The sequence below is a fragment of the Loxodonta africana genome, chromosome 4 (genome assembly GCF_030014295.1).
Source record: "Loxodonta africana isolate mLoxAfr1 chromosome 4, mLoxAfr1.hap2, whole genome shotgun sequence".
NCBI classification, from domain to species: Eukaryota; Metazoa; Chordata; class Mammalia; order Proboscidea; family Elephantidae; genus Loxodonta; species Loxodonta africana.
This window is the reverse complement of record NC_087345.1, coordinates 23493575-23513780: the sequence shown is the minus strand read 5'-3', so window position 1 is coordinate 23513780 and position 20206 is coordinate 23493575. Positions and strand designations below refer to the sequence as shown.

At 41.6% G+C, this 20206-nt stretch overlaps 1 protein-coding gene across 1 annotated transcript in view; it reads left to right on the top strand.

Moving 5' to 3' along the window:
• RFX4 (regulatory factor X4) overlaps positions 1-20206 on the top strand; it is a 165712-nt gene that overhangs the window by 18111 nt on the left and 127395 nt on the right. Inside the window, exon 2 of the mRNA XM_064283660.1 lies at positions 18050-18110. The gene's annotated coding sequence lies outside the window, so the exon portion shown is untranslated. The remainder of the gene's footprint in view (positions 1-18049; positions 18111-20206) is intronic.

Below are 20206 nucleotides of genomic sequence, written 5' to 3'. Positions count from 1 at the left end.
GAGCCACCCTTAGAAATCTTCTGTTCAGCTCTTTTACTTCATCATTTCTTGCATTTGCTTTTAGCTGCTTTACGTTCAAGAGCAGATTTCAGAGTCTCCTCTCACATCCAAATTCTGAGTCTCCAAATTCTAATGGGATATACTCAAGGTGGTATTTTGGTTTTCATGGACTTGTTTTGATTTTCTTCAGCTTCAACTTAAACTTACATATGAACAATTGATGGTCTGTTCCACAGTAGGCCCCTGGCCTTGTTCTGACTGATGATGTTGGACTTTTCCATTGTCTTTTATAACAGATGTAGTAAATTTGATTCTTGTGTTTTCCATCTGTTGAGGTCCACGTGTACAAAAAAAACAAAACCAAAGTCATTGCTGTCGAGTTGATTCTGACTTATAGCGACTCTACAGGACAGAGTAGAACTGCCCCATAGGGTTTCCAAGGAGCACCCGGTGGATTCGAACTGCCGACCTTTTGGTTAGCAGCTGTAGCTGTTAACCACTACACCACCAGGGTTTCCAGGGCCCATGTGTACAGTCACCATTTATGTTGTTGAAAAAGGTATTTGCAATGAATAAGTCATTGGTCTTGCGAAATTCTATCATGCAATCTCTGGAGTCGTTTCTATCAGCAAGACCATATTTTTCCAACTATAGATCCTTCTTCTTTGTTTCCAGCTTTTGTATTTCAATCACCAGTAATTATCAATGCATCTTGATTGCATGTTCAATCAATTTCAGACTGCAGAAGCTAGTAAAAATCTCCAGTTTCTTCATCTCTGGTATTAGTGTTTGGTGTGGGTCTGCTGGATAAAGGGCGTCTTTGATTTTGGTGGATTCTGCAAAATGACCTTGCATATAGGGTGGCACCATTTTGCACTACCCTGCAAGGTAGGAGGGCACCTGCTTCCCTATAGCTTCATAGCAGAGTTGTGTGGTCAGAGTCTGGATTTTTGTGAATCTGATAAGTGAGAAATGGTATTTTAGTGTAGTTCTCATTTTCCGTGAGTGATGCTGAGCATCTTTTTATGTTTCAGGAATATTCATAATTTTCCCATCAACCATGTGTCGTATGCTTTGTCTGCTTTTTCTCTTGATTCTTGATCTTTTTCCTCTTGGTTTTATGGGAGCTTTTTCTATGCTGGGAAGATGAGACCTTTATCTGTGGTATGATTACAATTTCCCCAGTGGGTCATTATCTTTGTACTTAAGATGGTGGTGTTTTTTCCCCCTATGTAGAAGTTTTGGATCTTTTATGTGGTAAATTTTATCAACTTTTTCTTTTGTGGGTTTCGTATCAAGGTTTGAAAGGCCTTTTCCTACTCCAAGGTTATGAAGAAATTCATCCAGAGAAGGTAAAAGTAAGCAGGTGTGGGCCCCCTCTGAGCAACGCTGCCAACATCACAGTTTTGCTTGGGACTTAGCCCTGTTCCCACGGGGAAAGGGTGTGCGCCAGGGGCTCATGTCCACTGCCAAAGGCTTGGGTGCCAGGCACCTTGATCATCAGCTGGTGCCCCTGGCAAGGAAGAAGGTGGATAAGAGGAATGAAAAGTTTGGCAGACCCATGTTTCCAGCAGGTGAGGCCTGTCCAGGTGCAGCCAGGTCAGTCATGAAAGGAAATAGAATTAGAACTTTCCAGGGAAACTCGAAACTCACATAAACTTGAACCTTTCCTGGGATTTGAAAAGAAGTAATTAATTTAGAAACTTTCTTTCTCAGTATTTAACTTGACCACACTGGCTCCAGGCAGAAAATATTCTAGAATAGGTTCTCAAATACTATGAATTCAGTCAACATCAACAACAAACCAGTGCCGTCAACTCGATTCTGACTCATAGCGACCCTATAGCGACCCTATAGTGACCCTGTAGGACAGAGTAGAACTGCCCCATAGAGTTTCCAAGAAGTGCCTGGCGGATTTGAACTGCCAACCATTCGGTTAGCAGCTGTAGCACTTAACCACTATGCCACCGGGGTTTCCTCAGTCAGCATAGAGGGAGAAAATAAGCAACTGACCAGATAAAACGTTCCCTGAAATCTTCAGTCTAGTACTACAGGCTTAAAGAAAATGAGGCTTATAAGCGTTTGAGTTTGGGGGATTTTGATGCCGACTAGACTGGGTCCCTGTCTTGGCTTCACCACTCACTGTGTGATCTTGGGCACATTGCTTCACCTCTCTGAGGCTCAGTTTCTTCGTCTGAACAAGGGGTAACACCAATAATTAGACAACACTGATTAAGCAGGAAGTACATTTCAGGCACTATATTTGATGTCTCCCATGCGTTAAATCGTTCACTTCATAAGGCAGCTGTGAGAACTAACAGTGATAATATGAAGAGTTTTCACCAAGCCTGGCACATAATAAATCCTCAATAAACGTTACCTGATAGTACTGTTATTTTTGTATGCTTACTGAAATAGGATGGGTAGGCTCAGCGTTTATACGTGGTATTATCTGTTGTTGTTAGGTACTTTTGAGTTGGTTTCGACTCACAGCAACCGCATGTAACAGTAGAACTGCCCCACAGGGTTTTCTAGGCTTTAATCTTTACGGAATCGGATCACCAGGTCTATGGAGCTGCTGGGTGGGTTCAAACAGCCAACCTTCCAGTTAGCACCTGAGTGCTTAACCATTGCACCAGTAGAGTTCCTTACGTGGCATTACTTAGTCATTCATCTATCCCACAAATGCTTCTTGAATCACTACCAGGTGCAGATGCCGGAGACGCAATGGTGAATGTGGTTCCATGCCTTCACAGAACTTAAAAAGTAGCAAGCCAGTTGCTAGGGACAAACTAGCAAGGGCGTTGCTAGGGACCAGTCATGGTGTGGTGGGGTGCACAGGGGAGGAGCAGATAGCCTGTCCCAGATGCAAGGGCTTGCCAAGCCCAGCCCCGTGGGCAGAGATGGTCTTGATGCTTCATCTTTTTCCTTTTGGTTTTGTGGGAGCTCTATGGTAGAAAAATGAGACTTTTGTGGTATAATTGCAAAAGGTACATGGCTCCACCGGAGGAGCGATGGTTATTGTAGTAATAGCCAGGGATGGTTCATTGAATCCTCACAATAGTTTTGTGTGGTTGGTACTCTTTCCTGTTTTGCAAATAAGGAAATCAAGGAACCAAAAGGTTGTTCATAGTCATAAAGCTACTAAGTGGTGGAACTGGGGTTGGAACCTGGCAATTTGGCTCCAGAGTTTATGTTGGGAGACAGATCCAGAGCAGGGAAGCAAAGATGTTCACCCCTGAGGATTGGCCCAAGATCCTTGGGGCCTGGTAGGAAGCATAACCGCAAAGTGGGAGCAGAACAGAGTGCCAAGGAGCAGACTAGGCTGTCAGGCAGCATCCTGCCAGGAGGTTTCTGAGCAGACTGTTCTGCTATGGTTTTGGCAGGATAAGCAGGATGGGTGTTTGAGGTGGACGGCTCAATGTGTGCTGTGAATGGCTCCAGGAATCTTGCTGGCCTGAAATTTCGCACATTCCATACTATCAGGTTGTTTTTGTTAGGTGCTGTTGAGTAGATTGTGACTCATAGTGATCCCATGTGACAGAGTAGAACTGCTCCATAGGATTTCCTAGGCTGAAATCTTTACAGGAGCAGATGGCCAGGTCTTTTCTCCACAGAGCGGCTGGTGGGTTCGAAATGCTGACTTTTCAGTTAGCTGCTGAGTACTTACCCATTGTGCCACCGGGGCGCCTTATACTATCAGGTAAAGTGATATAAGTTATGATTTCCATTTTTTAGATAAGGACCTTTGGGGATGGCTGAGTCAAGTTGTTACTGCTCAAGGTTCCACCCACAGGTAGAGGCAAACCTGGAATTCAAGCCTAGGTCTGCCAGCCCTCGGAGCCAGTTCTCCTTCCATCCATTGGTATCAGAACTGCAGCCAGAACAAAGCTGAGTTGGGAAAAAACCTGACACAATAGAGAGAAGTGTCACGTGAGTGGGAGACGTTGTAATGGAACTCCAGAATCAGGAACTTTTCTGGCTCGGGACAAATGGGCCACTGGTGTTTTCCCCTGGGCCCCCAGATTTCCCTCCTCCTCATGTTTCCTCCTCTTGTCTGACCTGTCCTTTTGAAGGTGAATGACACAGGTTGCAAACCAGAATGCACTGTATGGCCCTTATTTCTGTGTGTGTGCACGTGCGTGCATGTGTCTGTATACAAAAGAGAGGACAGAAAAAAAGACTAGAGGTAAATCGAATAGAAAGTTAACAACGGTTCTCTCTGTTGAGAGTGGCTTGGATTTCCAGAGATTTATATGTTCTCTATGTTTTCCAAATTTTCTAAAATGAGCATGTATTACTTTTGTGAACAGGAAAACAACGTCATTTAAAATATCCTGAACATCCCTACAAGGCCCAGTTCCAACGTTGTTGTTGTTGTTAGGTGCCGTCGAGTCAGTTCTGACTCATAGCGACCCTATGCACAGCAGAACGAAACACTGCCCAGTCCTGTGCCATCCTTACAATCGTTGTTATGCCTGAGCTCATTGTTGTACCCACTGTGTCAATCCACCTCATTGAGGGTCATCCTCTTTTCCGCTGACCCTGTACTTTGCCAAACATGATGTCCTTCTCCAGGGACTGATCCCTCCTGACAACATGTCCAAAGTATGCAAGATGCAGCCTCGTCATCCTTGCTTCTAAAGAGCATTCTGGCTGTACTTCTTCCAAGACAGATTTGTTCGTTCTTTTGGCAGTCCATGGCATATTCAATATTCTTCACCAACACCACAATTCAAAGGCGTCAATTCTTCTTCTATCTTCCTTATTCATTGTCCAGCTTTCACGTGCATACGATGGGATTGAAAATACCATGGCTTGGGTCAGGTGCACCTTAGTCTTCAAGGTGACATCTTTGTTTTTGTTGAAAAGCAGTTTCGATGGCATCTCCTATATGGAGCTTTTGTGTCCCCTGGTGTGTGTTTGCTTCGTGGGTCATTGTCAGTGCAGTTGTCTTTGCTCTCTGTCAGTCTTCCTGAGCAGAGAGGCCTCCCTCGTCTACTGCTGCAAGGGGATCGCGCAGAGCAGAATAGCACCCAGGGGCAGCCTACGGCTTGCTGTTTATGTGCTCTTACCCTCTGTTAAGGAGTCCCTAGGTGGTCCCAAAAGGTTAATGTGCTCACTGCTAACAGAAAGGGTAGAGGTTTGAGTTCACCCAGAGGCATCTAGGAAGAAAGGCCTGGTACTCCTGAAAAATCAGCCATTGAAAACCTTATGGAGGACAATTTTGCTCTGACACACATGGGGTCGCCATGAGTCTGTATTGGTACTCCCCCCGTCCCCCGTTAAGCTTATTTCCCTTAACCCTCCCAACAGCTTTTCAAAGTAGGCATCATTATTATCCTCTGTTTAAAGATAAGAAATGGTTTTAAGGCTTCGACCAAAACAAAAAACCAAACCGAGTGCCGTCGAGTCAATTCTGACTCATAGCGACCCTATAGGACAGAGTAGAACTGCCCCATAGAGTTTCCAAGAAGCACCTGGCAGGTTCGAACTGCCGACCCTTTAGTTAGCAACCGTAGCACCTGCCCCTGGCTGTCTCTCCACCTTCCTTGCCATCTGGTTCCCAAGCTTGCTCATTCTAGGGCTCAGCTCACATGTCACTTCTTCCAGGAAACCTTCACTGACAGACTCTGCCTTTTCATCCAGCCTGGGCTGGCTGACTCCTTTGCCTACCTGTATCACAGCATTAGGGGGCATTGTTGGTTCAATGGTAGAATTCTTGCCTCCCATGCGGGAGACCCAGGTTTGATTCCCAGCCAATGTGCTTCATGCTAAGCCACTACCTGTCTGTCAGTGAAGGCTTGTTGTTGCTATGGTGCTGAACAGGGTTCAGTGGAACTTCCAGACTGAAGACAGACTAGGAAGAAAGGCCTGACAATCTACTTCCAAAAATCAGCAAATGAAACCCCTAGAGATCACAACAGTCCGATCCGCAATCGCTCATGGGGTTGGTGCAGGAGCGGGCAGTGTTTCGTTCCACTGGACACAGATTCACCCTGAGTCAGGGACTGATTCAATGGCAGCTCACAACACCAATCACAGCATTTACCACATCTTACTGAAACTGGCCTTTCTCTCTTCCCTGTTTGTCTCTTTCTTTCCCCAACCAGACTCAAGGGCAAGAGTTTAATTTCTTTGTTCCTAGTGTCAAGCTGGCACAAATTAGGTATTCAATAAATATTTGTTGAATTGAGTAATACGATCTTCACAACAACTGTATAAGATAACCATTTTGGAAACGAAGAAGAGTAAAGCTCAAGGGAGTTGAGTGATTTGCTTAGGCATGTCCAGTAAGTTTTTTAAATTGATTCTAGCACCTAGGTCTTTTGACATTTAGCCCAAAAAAAAAAAATTTTTTTTTTGTAGACTGAAATGCTGAAATTCAAAGAAGCAAGAAGAAAACAACAACAACGCAGCCAGTTCCGGGGGAAATAGAAATGTTTATAATCATGTGCCAGCATAGGCTAGAGAGGTATATTTAGGTTGTTTATGTACCGTTTCCTTATTTAAAAAATACAATTGATCATGGTTTATGTAACTTTTTCTTTCTTTTTGGACTATTCGCTTATGATAATTTCTAGATGAGCTGTGAGATCAAGTAATCGAACATTTTAGATGGCTCTCAATATTATTTCCAAGTTGCTTACTGAAAACATTGTACCAGTTTATACTACTTTTAGAGAAGTATGAGTGTCCATTTTACCATGTATACACCAGCACTGGGTGTTATCATTATTTAAAATTTTTGTTACTCTTAGAATTGTAAAATAGTGCCGCCTCCTTTTTTTCCTTTTTATTTTCTTTGTGAACAACATAGGTTGAGTATAGTCCTTGGCGTCTATTTACCAAGACTCTTGTGAGACCCACATGTTCATGTTCTTTATTGTGCTATTTATTTATTTAGATTGTAGAAGACATTTATGGAAGTCAGACTGCACTATTTAATTAAGTACCAAGTGGAAGGCACTGTGGCAGGCACTGGTGAGAGAGAACACAAAGATGACTAAGATACCCTCCCTGCCTTTTGAATGAGCTTACACCCAAATAATGAATTAAGGTGGTTAAATTGTTAAATCCAGAGACAAATATTGGGCTGTGGAAGAACGGAGTTAGGATCAGTGATTCCTGACTTGGGGAGTATCGGGGAAGTCCTCAAAGAAGTGATGCCTTTTATTCTAGGTGTGAAAAGATGAGAAAGATTTAGAAAGGAACTCCAGGTTGGCAAAGTAGTATGAATAGGTGCCGAATCTGTGATGTATATGGAACACATAATTTGTCCCTGAGAACATTTAGTGTGTGTATCAGTTAGGAGGAGCCCTGGTGGTGCAGTGCTTAAGAGCTCGGCTGCTAACCAAAAAGTCAGCAGTTTGAATCCACCAGCTGCTCTTTGGAAACCCTGTGGGGGCAGTTCTACTCTGTCCTATACGGTCACTATGAGCCAGAATTGACTCAATGGCAACAGGTTTTTTTGTTTGTTTTTTAATCATCAGTTAGAGTGGTTTTGATGGCAGGGAAGAGAATACCAAATGAAAAGTGGTTTTATTGACTAAGGGTATTGTATTCTCACACAAAGCAGAGTCTAGAGGTAGCCAGTGTTCGGACTGGTTAAATCAGGGCACAGTGTAACTTTCGGGACCTCCAATCTTTCTATCTTTTCTCTCTACCTTCCTTGGCGTTGACTTCGTCCCCACTGCAAGTTTGCTGCCCAGCTCAGCTATTGTGTCCTCTCACATCCACATTCAAAAGCAGGACAGAGTAGAATCTGTCTCCCATTCCTATTTCTCAGGAAAAGATATCCTTCCCAGAAGGAGTCCCTGGGTGTTGGTAGCAGTTAACATGCTCATCTGTTAACCAGAAGGTTGGCGGTTAAAATCTACCCAGAGACTGCATGGAAGAAAGGCCTGGTGAGCTACTTCTGAAAAATCAGCCACTGAAAACCTTTTGAAGCGCAGTCTACTCTGACACTCATGGAGAAAGAATCAACTCCAAGGCAACTGATTTTTTATCTTTCCCAAAAGTACCCAGAGGGCTTCTTTTCTGTCTCAGAGGCCAGCATCATGTCACATCCCACATCTAACCCAGTCAGTGACTAGACGGCTCAGGCTTACTACAATTGGTTTACACTGATCAACATTCACCTCTGGAGGGTTTGAGAGGGGTTACACTCCCTGACCACTTTGCTGTTGTGTGGCAACGAGTTGATCTGACTCATAGCGGCCCTATATGACAGAGTAGAGCTGCCCCGTAGGTTTTCCTATGCTGTAATGTTTATGGGAACAGATTGCCAGGTCTTTTCTGCCACGGAGCAGTTACTGGGTTCAAACCTCCAACCTTTCAGTTACCAGCTGAGCGCTTAACATTGTGCCACCAGGGCTCTTTTCCTGAACACATGGTCCCCTCTAAATTGGGGCTCTATTAGTAAATAAGAAGATGGGTAAGACTGTTGCATAAGGAGCAACAGGATTTGCCCAAAACAAATTACAAGCAGATATTTTAATCCTAATTTACCAACACAGATAAATTTTTATCATGAAAATATTCTGTGGCCTCAGCTTTAATAAGCTAATTTATTATTATTTTTTTATTTTCTATAATGGTATACTCCATTTTCTTTTTCTTCCATTTTCATTTTTGTTTTACTTAAGGTATTTTAATGGGTATCAACTCTTTTCCATAAACATTTTACACCAAAGATTTATTTCGTTGATTATTTTATGGACCCAAATTTAATTTTGTTGATTATATGTTGACATTATTAATTTTCTTTTTGAGACTGTTACTTGTACCAGTTTTCTTGGGTCAGATTTTGTGAATCAAGAAGTTAGTTTTATTTTATGTTGATTCTTTGTCTCAGTAATATATTCATTAGGAATTGGATAAAAGACTGCTTGTATATATTCCTCAGTTATTCATGACAAAATTGTGAGCGGGTCCCCTTACAAATGCAAGACTGATCTTTCATTCAGATTGCTCTATGCAAGGGACCAAAAACTACCACCTGCGGGCCACAACTAAGCCACTGCCTGCCTGCTTTTGTACAGCCTGAGGGCTAAGAATGGTTTTTACAGATAAACATTTACAGTGCATTTGATGATAGGGAATACTGACTTTGAACCCTAACTCAGACCCAATAGTTTCATTCTTCTCATTAATAAACCTGTTTGTAAAAAATTGTACTTCATAAAAAGATTGTGGAATTTTTTTCCCTCTTGTCATGTAAATACCTATATCATATTCTTTTGTTTCTTTTTGTTTTTTGAACTTTAGATGAAGATTTACAGAACAAACTAGTTTCTCATCAAACAGTCCACACATTGTTGCGTGACATTGGTTAACAACCCTACCACATGTCAGCATTCTTCCTTCTTAACCCTGGGTTCCCTATTACTAGGCTTCTTGTTCCCTCCTACTTTCCAGTTCCCGCCCCAGGGCTGGTGCGCCCTTTTAGTCGTTTTGTTCCATGGGCCTGTTCAATCTTTGGCTGAAGGGTGAACCTGAGGAGTGGCCTCATTACTGAGCTGAAAGGGTGTCCGGGGGCCATACTCTCAGGGTTTCTCCAGTCTCTGTCAGGCCAGCAAGTCTGGTCTTCCTTTTTGAGTTAGAATTTTCTTCGGCATTTTTCTCCAACTCTGTTCAGGACCCTCTATCGTCCGAGCAGTCAGTGGTGGTAGTCTGGCACCATCTAGTTGTACTGGACTCAGTCTTGTAGAGGCAGTCTTAGATGTGGTCCATTAGTCTTTTGGACTAATCTTTCCCTCGTGCCTTTAGTTTCTTCATTCTTCCTTGCTCCCAAAGGGGCGAGACCAGTGTAGTATCCCAGATGGCCACTTACAGGCTTTTAAGACCCCAGACGCTACTCACCAAAGTAGAATGTAGAACGTTTTCTTTATAAACTGTGTATGCCAGTTGAGCTAATGTTCCCTGAGACCATGGTCCCTTCAGCCCAGCAATTCGGTCCCTCAGGGAGTTTGGATGTGTCTGTGGAGCTACCATGGCCCTGCCTTGTACAGGCTGTGCTGGCTTTCCCAGTATTGGGAACTGTCTTACCCTTCACCAGACTTACTGCTTATCTATTGTCTATTAAGTGTTTTTCCATCCCACCCCTCCCCTCCCTTGTAACCATCAAAGATTGTTTCTTTTTGTATGTAAACTTTTTCATGAGTTTTTACAGTAGTGGTCTCATACAATATTTGTCCTTTTGTGACTGAGTTATTTCACTTAGTGTAATGTCCTCCGAATGCATCCGTGTTCTATGACGCTTCACAGATTCATCGTTGTTCTTTAGCGTTGCATAATAATCCATTGTGCATATGTACCACAGTTTGTTTACCCACTCATCTGTTGATGAGCATCTAGGTTCTTTCCATCTTTTTGCTATTGTAAACAGTGCTGCAATGAACATGGGTGTGCATATGTCTATTTGTGTGATGGCTCTTATTTCTCTAGGATATATTCCTAGGAGTGGGATTGCTGGATCATATGATATTTCTACTTCTAGCTTTCTAAGGAAGCACATCATTTTCCAAAATGGTTGTATCTGCTTAAGAGTTCCTATCTCCCTGCAGCCTCTCTGACATTTGTTATTTTCTGTTTTATTGATTCATGCCAGTAACGCAGGGATGTGATGGCACCTCATTGTTGTTTTGATTTGCATTTCTCTGATGGCTAGAGATCGTGATCATTTCCTTGTATGTCTGTTGGCCGCTTAAATGTCTTCTTTGGTGAAGTGTCTGTTCATTTCCTTTGCCCATTTTTTAATTGGATTATTTGTCTTTCTGTTGTAGAGATGTTGGACTTTCTTGTAGATTTTAGAGATTAGACCTTCGTCTAATTTGTAATAGCCAAATTACAGCCTCTGGGTTCTCTTTTTACTCTTTTGGTGAAGTCTTTTGATGAGCATAAGTGTTTAATTTTTAGAAGATCCCAGTTATCTAGCTTATCCTCTGGAGCTTGTGTGTTGTTGGTTGTGATTTGTATCCTGTTAATGCTGTGTATTAGGGCCTCTAGCACTGATCCTATTTATTCTTCTATGACCATCGTTGTTTTGGGGTTTATATTTAGATCTTTGATCCATTTTGAGTTAGTTTTTGTATATGGTGTGAGGTATAGGTCCTGCTTCATTTTTTTGCAGATGGACATCCAGTTTTGCCAGCACCACTTGTTAAAAAGACTGTCTTTTCCCCATTTGTTGGACTTTGGGCCCTTGTCAAAGATCTGGTGACCATAGGTGGATGGATTTACATCTGGGTTCTCAATACTCTTCCATTGGTCAATGTATCTGTTATTGTACTAGTACCAGGCTGTTTTGACTACCGTAGCTGTATAGTAGGTCCTGAGGTCAGGTAGTAGAAGTCCTCCTACTTTATTCTTCTTCAATAGTGCTTTACTTATCTGGGGCCTCTTTCCTTTCCATATAAAGTTAATGATAAATTTTTCCATCTCTTTAAAGAACAGTGTTGGTATTTAGATCCATATTGCATTGTATTTGTAAATTGCTTTGGGTAGAATTTTCATTTTCACAACGTTGAGTCTACCTATCCATGAGCATGGTATGTTTTTCCATTTATGTAGATCTCTTTTGGTTTCTTGCAGTAGTGTTTTGTAGTTTTCTTTCTACAGATCTTTTACATCCCTGGTTAGATTTATTCCCAAGTGTTTTATTTTTTTAGGGCTATTATAAATGGTATTGTTTTCCCTGATTTCCTTTTCATCGTTCTCTTTATTGGTGTTTAGGAATCCAACTGATTTTTGTATGCTTATTTTGTATCTTGCAACTCTGCTGAATCTTTCTATCACTTCCAGTAGTTTTCTCGTGGAGTCTTTTGGATTTTCTTAGTATCATATCATCTGCAAATAGGGACAGTGTAACTTCTTCATTACCTATTTGGATGCCCTTTAGTTCTGTTTCTTGCCTTATTGCTCTAGTTAAGACTTCCAACACAGTGTTAATTAAACAGGAGTGGTGATAAAGGGCATCCTTATCTTGTTCCTATTCTCAAGGGGAATGTTTTCAGCCTCTCTCCACTGAGAATGATGTTGGCTATTAGTTTTGCATAGATGCCCTTTACAATGAGAAATTTCCCTTCTATACCTATTTTATTGAGAGTTTTTATCAGGAATTGGCGTTGGACTTTGTCAAATGCCTTTTCCGTGTCTTTTGAGATGATCATGTGAGTCTTTTCTTTCCTTTTATTTATGTGGTGGATTACGTTGATTGATTTTCTAATGTTGAACCATCCTTGCATACCCGGTATGGATCCTACTTGGTCATGGTGTATTATTTTTTTGATACGAAGCTGAATTCTATTGGCTAGAATTTTGTTGAGAATTTTTGCATCTATATTCATGAGAGATATTGGTCTGTAATTTTCTTTTTTTATGGTGTCTTTGCCTGGTTTTGGTATCAGGGTTATGCTGGCTTCATAGAATGAATTCAGAAATATCCCTTCCTTTTCTATGTTCTGAAATAGTTTGAGTAGTACTGGTTAAGCACTTCCCTGAATGTTTGGTAGAATTCTCGAGTGAAACCACCTGGGCCAGGGCTTTTTTTGGTTGGTAGTTTTTTTGTTGTTGTTTTTACCTTTTCAATCTCTTGTTATGGGTCTGTTCAGATTTTCAACATCATTTTGTGTTAGTTTGGATAGGTAGTGTGTCTCTAGAAAATTGTCCATTTCCTTTAGGTTTTCAAATTTGTTGGAGTACAGTTTTTTTATAATACTCTGTTATGATCCTTTTTATTTCAGTTGGGTCTGCTGTAATGTCCCCCATTTCATTTCTTATTTGGATTATTTGCATTCTCTCCTGTTTTTCTTTTGTGAGTTTGGTCAGTGGTTTGTCGATTTTGTTGATCCTTTCAAAGAACCAACTTTTGGTTTTGTTGATTCTATTGTTTTTCTATTCTCTATTTCATTTATTTCTGCTTTGATCTTTATTATTTCCTTTCTTCTGATGGCTGTGGTCTTCTTTTGGTGTTCTCTTTCTATTTGCTCAAGTTGCGTAACTAATGTCTTGATTTTGTCCCTTTCTTCTTTTCGTGTGCATCTAGTGCTATAAGTTGACCTCTGAGGACTGCCTTTGCTGCACCCCAAAGGTTTTGGTATGATGTGTTTTCATTCTCATTTGATTCTAGGAACTTTTTGATTCCATCTTTGATTTCTTCTATTACCCAGTGGTTTTTCAAGCAGGATGTTATTCAGTTTCCATGTAACTGATTTTCTTTCCTTACTCTTCCTGTTGTTACTTTCTACTTTGATGGCATTGTGGTCAGGAAAGATACTTTATATTATCTCAGTGTTTTGGATTTTGTTGAGAGTTGCTCTGTGGCCTAAGATGTGGTCTATTCTGGAGAACGTTCCATGTGTGTTGGAAAAGAATGTGTGCTTTGCAGCTGTTGAGTGGAGTGGTCTATTTATATCTATGAGATCAAGCTGGCTGATTGTGCTCTTTAGCTCTTCTGTATCTTTGTTGAGTTTCTTTCTAGATGTTCTGTCCTTTACTGAGAGTGGTGTGTTGAAGTCTCCTACTATTATTGTGGAACTGTCATATTCTGTTTTCAGTGCTTTTAGAGTTTGTTTTATGTGTTTTGGAGCCCTGTCATTGGGTGCATAGATGTTCATTATGGTTAAGTCTTCATGATGGATTGTCCCTTTAATCATTATATAGTGCCCTTCTTTGTCTTTTATGGTGGATTTTGTTTTTTAAAGTCTATCTCATCTGAGATTAGTATTGCCACTCCTGCTCTTTTTTGGTATTTTCTTGATATGTTTTTTTCCATCCTTTGATTTTTAATAAATTTACATCTTCGTTTCTAAGATGTGTCTCCTGTAGACGGCATATTGATAGATCCTGTTTTTTTTTTTACCCATTCTGTCACTCTGTGTCTCTTTATGGGTGCATTTAGGCCATTTACATTCAGTGCAATTATTGATAGGTATGAGTTTATTGCTGTCATTTTGTAGTGCCTTTTTGTGTGTGTGTGTGTGTGTGTGTGGTTCTAACATTTTCTTTGTTCCTTTTACTCTCCTGTGCTGAGTTCCTTTTGTTTGTGGATTTCTTTTGTTTTTGTAGATTTTGTTTTTATTGAGACTTTATGTTTTTCTTCTTTATTTTGGTGAGTAGGTTTGTTAGTTTTCTTTGTGGATACCTTGAAATTTACCCTTATCTTTCTATGTTTGAACCAGTCTGTTATTACTTGGTATGACCTTGCCTTCCTCTCCATTAGAAAGTCCTATACCTATACCATTTATTCCCTCTTTTATCGTTCTGACATTGCTATTATTTACAGATTAACTTCTCTGGTTCCCTTTGCAATTGTTTTGGTTTTGGATGGTCCCTGAGAGTTCATTTCCCAGGTTGGTATCTCGCTGGTACAATCTTGCATCCTAGATTCAGGCTGTGGTCTGATATTTGTTCTCAGACAGAAAGACTCCCTTTAATAATTCTTCGAAGTCTGGTTTGGTTCTTTACATATTCCCTTAATTTCTGTTTATCTGGAAATGTCCTAATTCCACCATCATATTTGAACCAAAGTTTTGCAGGATATATTATTCTTAGTTGGCAATTTTTTTTCTTTCAAGGTTTTGTATATGTCATCCTATTACCTTCTTGCCTGCATGGTTTCTGCCAAATAAAATCAGAGCTTAGTCTTGCTGTTTCTCTCTGTATGCAACTTTTTGTTTTTCTTGAGCAGCTCACAGAATTTTTTCTTTGTCTTTGGTTTTAGCAAGTGTGATTATGATGTGCCTTGGTGTTTTTCTTTTGGGGTCTATCCTGTATGGGGTTCATTGACCTTCTTGGATGGTCAGCTTTTCATCATTCATGATATTAGGGAAGTTTTCTGTCAGCAATTCTTCAAAGATCCTCTCTGTGTTTTCTGTTTTCTTTCCCTGCTCTGGAACTCTAATCACTCACAAATTTTTGATTTTGATTGTATCCCACATAATTCTCAGGGTTTCTTCATTTTTCTTTGTTCTTTTTCCGGATTTTTCCTCAAACAGAGTTGTATCCAAGTGTTTGTCTTCAATTTTGCTGATTGTCTCTTCCATTGTTTCAAACCTGCTCCTCAGCCCTACTGTGACACTATTTCTGAAATCGTGTTGTTTATCTTTTGGATTTCTAATTGTTGTTTTTATATGATTTCTAGTTGTGAATTTATTTTGGCATTTAATTTCTGTATTACCTTCCTGAATTTTTCATTTTTTGTCTGTATTTTCCATGAATTTGTCTGCCTTTTCCAAAAATTTGTCTATTTTTTCCTCATTTTTGTGTGCTTTTTGCTTCATCTTTTGGATTGCTGTGAATATTAGAGATTTGAATTCCCCGTCAGGTAGTTCTACTGCCTTTTCTTCTACTGGAAAGTCAACTGGTGTTTTATTTTGACCATCCTGTCTTTTTTTTTTTAATATGTTTTGATATTGTCTGCTGTCTTCGGGACATTCAGTAGTTATTTTCTTCATTTCTTGATTGTAGATTTGTTTGTTTTGTCCTGCTTTTTGGTTTTATTTGGTTATGTCTGAGCAGGAGGCCTGTGCTTTCTTTGTTGTCTGCTTGTCTGTAGTCACAATACTTTTCACCTCCTTGTCCAATAGGCAGGGCCAGTTAATCAGCTATGGTGCAGCAGGGCAGGTCCAGCTGCAGGGGAGGAGCTGGGATGGGTTGTTTGTGGCATATACTAGGGCCAACAGGGCAGGCCAGGAATCAGTACTGGGCAGGTTCTGGTAGGCCTTGCCTGTGCTGCTTGGGGATGCAACGTTCAGTGCACTGTGCAGGTAGGCAGGAAAGAGGGGGGAGGTTTTGATGTGTGGAGCCAATAGGGGTATGGGAAAGAGGAGAGAGAGGAGAAACAGAAGCCAAAAACAAACAAGCAAAGAAAGAAAAAAAGAAAAAGAGTGCTAAGGGAGCTTGCTGTCAGAGTGGAGAGATGAGAAACTGAGAAATGGAGAAAAGCAAAAAGGAAAAAAAAGAAAAAAGAACTAGAAAAAAATTGGAAAAGTAAAGCCCCCAGGAGTCCCGGCATCCCACCAGATGCTGCTAAGAATGGGGAAGCGGCTCCCAGGCTGCACAGTATAGCCTGGCTAGAGGGGGTATAGATGTCACACAGCACCAGGTATTCAGAAGACAGGAAAAGAAGATGAGTGTAGAGAGATGAAAACCGAAAAATGAAGAAAGGCAGAAAGGGAAAAAGAGAGAGAAAAGAAAAAAAAATTTTTAAATGCCCCCAGGGATCCCACCTACGTGGCTGTGCAGATTGGGGGAGACACTCCTAAGCCATGCAGTGCAGCCCGGCTAGGAGGAGCTCCCAAGCTGCAAAAAGAAAACAAACAAACAAAACAGAGCAAAGCAAAACAAGCCAAAAAAAAAAAAAAAGCCCCAGGGATCCCACCAGTGTGGTGTCGGGGGTCGGGGGTGTGGTTCCCCAGTCGAGTGTGGCTTCATAGCCTTTCAAGAAGAAGCAAAGATGGCACACAGAGCCAGGTGTTCCAGCAAAAGCGGGGCGGGGGGGGGGGGGAGGTGGTAGGAGGCACAGAAGAAACCAAAAGAGATGGAAAGAACCAACACCAGCTCAGGGGCACAGGCAGTGTGGGCAGGGCGAATCCAAGCAGCCTGAGGCCAAAGAAGTTGCCTCGTGGCCAAAAGACTGAGGCTGGCAAGAAGCAGAAGGTGCTGAAGCGGGGAGGAAGAAGCGCGGGGGGGGGGGGGGGGCGGGGGGCGGTGGTTAGGAAAGTGTATATTGCTTGTCGCCAGGTGCTCTGTCTCCTGCTGGGAACTTCTTGAAGCTGCTTTCCCATACTCCCTGTCTGCCAATCTCCAACGTGGGTAGGGCAAATCCAAGCAGCGTGGACACTACACTTCCCAGCTGGCCGAGCCACCGCAGCCCGCCAGGAAGCTCCGAGGTAGAGCAGCGGGGAGAGAATGGGGGTAGGAAAGCGTGTATTGCTGGTTACCGGGTGCTCTGTCTCCTGCTGGGAGTTCTGCAAAGCTGCTTTCCCATGCTCCCTGTCTGCCGATCCCCGACAGGAGTCCAAGATGGTGGATCCATGCTGCGTTAGCTGATGGGGCCCTCGGCACGTATTTCTGCTCAGTCTCTGTCGTCTGTCAGTTTCTTATTCCATTTGGTGCTTGGCCGAGTTCTTTATCTCTTCATTTGACACTTCAGGTTCCAGGAATTATGTTTGTCTCTGTTTTACTTAGTTTTTCAGGTTTTTGCTATAGAGGGATGGCGTAGTGCTTCTGTCTACGGTGCCATGTTGACCGGCAGTCCCTACATAATATTCTTAATTTTGCTTCTTGGCCCACAAATCCTAAAATATTTTCTATCTAGTTCCTTTTTTTTTTAAAAGCTGCCAACTCTTGTCTTATTGTATTCCTAACCTAATCCTTTTGAACCCTTTCACTCTGCCTACCGTGCGTTGTGGTCTGTTTGGGTTACATGGAGCAAATGGTGAATGAGATCAGTATGTTCTTAGGGCCAAAATCATGAAGGCAGATGTCTTCCTTCCACTGGGGAAACAGCAAATGGAAGAGTATGGTCATGTCGTTCAGTAACGAAGGGAGTTCGCTCTTCAAATTCTAACATGTTATGTCAAATAAAATACAAATTTATATAAGAATTTTCTGTAAATCGGTTTCCTTGTTTGTTTGGTTTTTTTTTATTATTAAAATATGATACGTTTAATCAGGTGGACACTTGAGACTGTGTTGGCATCTCCTGTCTGGAGGGGGGATGGGAGGATAGAGAGTTGGAAGCTGGCAAAATTGTCACGAAAGGAGAGACTGGAAGGGCTGACTCATTAGGGGGAGAGCAAGTGGGAGTACGGAGTAAGATGTGTATAAACTTATATGTGACAGTCTGACTTGATTTGTAAACGTTCACTTGAAGCTCAATAAAAGTTAATAAAAAAATGATACGTTTAACGTGTTGGAAAACCCAAATATTTTTTCAAAGCCTCAAAATTTGAGGCAAACCTAGGCTTTTGAAACTTGAAAGAGCTGAAAAGCCTTTTATTATTTCCTACTCAAGTTAGCTCCTTTTTCATTTCTTTAACAGATGAGGAAAAAGAAAACAATAGAGCATCCAAGCCCCACTCCACTCCTGCTACTCTGCAATGGTAAGTTTCCATTTGTAGAAAGTTCTCCTTTGATGGGACGTTCACACAACCATATTGTACTACCTAGGAGCTCTGGCGGCACCAGTAGTTAAGTGTTTGGCTGCTAACCAAGGTTGGCAGTTCAAATCCACCAGCTGCTCCTTGAAAACCGTATGGGGCAGTTCTACTCTATCTTCCAGGGTCACTATGAGTTGGAATCGACTCAACAGCAATGAGTTTTGTTTGTTTTGGTTTTGGTTTATGGAGCCCTGGTGGTGCAGTGGTTAAGAGCTCGGCTGGCAACCAAAAGGTCGGCAGTTCAAATTCACCAGCCACTCCTTCGAAACCTTATGGGGCAGTTCTGCTGTGTCCTATAGGGTTGCCTATGAGTCGGAATGGACTCGATGGCAAAGGGTTTGAGTTTTTTGACTATCATCAACAAGAAAGATGTGGCAGTCTGCTTCCATAAAGATTTACAGCCTGGGAAATCCTATGGAGCAGTTCTGCTCTGTCCTACAGGGTCGCTGTGAGTTGGAATCGACTTGATACCAACAGGTTTATTTGTTCGTTCGGTACTACCTATAGAATAGGATACCACTTGAATATTTTGACATTGCCTTGGTAACTTTGCATCCAATAACCCACATGAAATCTGTTTAATTTGTCGGTATATGTAAAATGGTCAACTCAGATCTAGCCTGAAGATTTGAATTTTCCCCATTATCAAAACGCTGGCAAGGACTGGATTCCACATGGATGCTATTAATTGATTTTAATAAAATCTGTTATCGTTATTTGGAAACCCTGGTGGCATAGTGGTTAAGTGCTACAGCCGCTAACCAAGAGGTTGGGAGTTCAGATCCGCCAGGTACTTCTTGGAAACTCTATGGGGCAGTTCTACTCTGTCCTACAGGGTCGCTATGAGTCGGAATCGACTCGATGGTGGTGGGTTTGGTTTGGTTTTGGTTTATAATCATTATTAATAATGTGGCAGCAAATGATAGAAACATAGGACTGTTCACCCCATCAGTGAGCTCTTAATGAATTTGTAATTAATCCCAACCATCCTACAATTATTTTAGCATTAATATCATTAACAAGAATTATCTGCTAGAGTGACTTTCTCTTTAATATTTAGAATTCCTGGACTTGATTAATATTGAGTGGTGTTGGTTAAGCTGACACACTCATGTTTGATAGTTATAGACTTTTCCTCTGAGAGCTTTACTTGGAAATTTCGCGATAGCTTTGAACATCAGAACTCCATATGCCTGAGGTTCAGCCCTCAAAGGATTTTGTCAATCAAGAGCTCTTACTCCCCTAGCAGTGAAGCCCAGCAAACGTGAAGAAATTAAGGAACAAGGGGGAGGGGAGAGAAGTGGACAGAGGAAACAAATTAAAATCTATTATGTGCCAGCCAACATGTTAGGCACATTGTCTACATGCCTCATTTCACCCTCACAACAATTCTATGAAGTTGGTATTGCTGTGCCCATTTTATAGATGAGGAAAATAAAGTTTAGACAAGTTATATCATTTGCCTGAATAGCCACACAGCTGTTAAGTGGCAGAGGCAGGCACCTGACTGGGTCTCTTGAACTGCAAAGCCCAAGCTTTGGAAGAAAAACAATCAGAAAGGATAGAGAAGAAAAGGAGGGAGATGGGCTTTAATGAGCAAATTATGTTAGATTCTCTCAACTAATCTACCCACAGGTGAGAGGAAAAGGACGATGGGAGAAAGCATTCAGGAACGTAACTCAATCTTCACCAGTAAGAGTCTGAACTGTTGGCTTGTTTTGCTACAAGCAGAGCACAGGCTGTTTTTAAGAGCTCCATTTTCAACCTTTTGGCTTGTCTCCATCATTCTGCCCCTGTGTATTTTTTTTCTCACTGCAATTGGTGTTTTTTGCTTGATGCAAATTTCTACTCTACATCCCAGATCAAATCTCTTCTCTGAACCCCTCCTCAAAAATGTATGGCCACATAAATTCTCATAATGCCCAGACATTTAATGGTATATGAGCATAGAAGACTTTAGGGGTGGGAGTTCGCAGAAATACAAGGAATGGACATTCTCCCTTTAATAGCCTGAACATGGCCTATATTGTGGAAGTTGA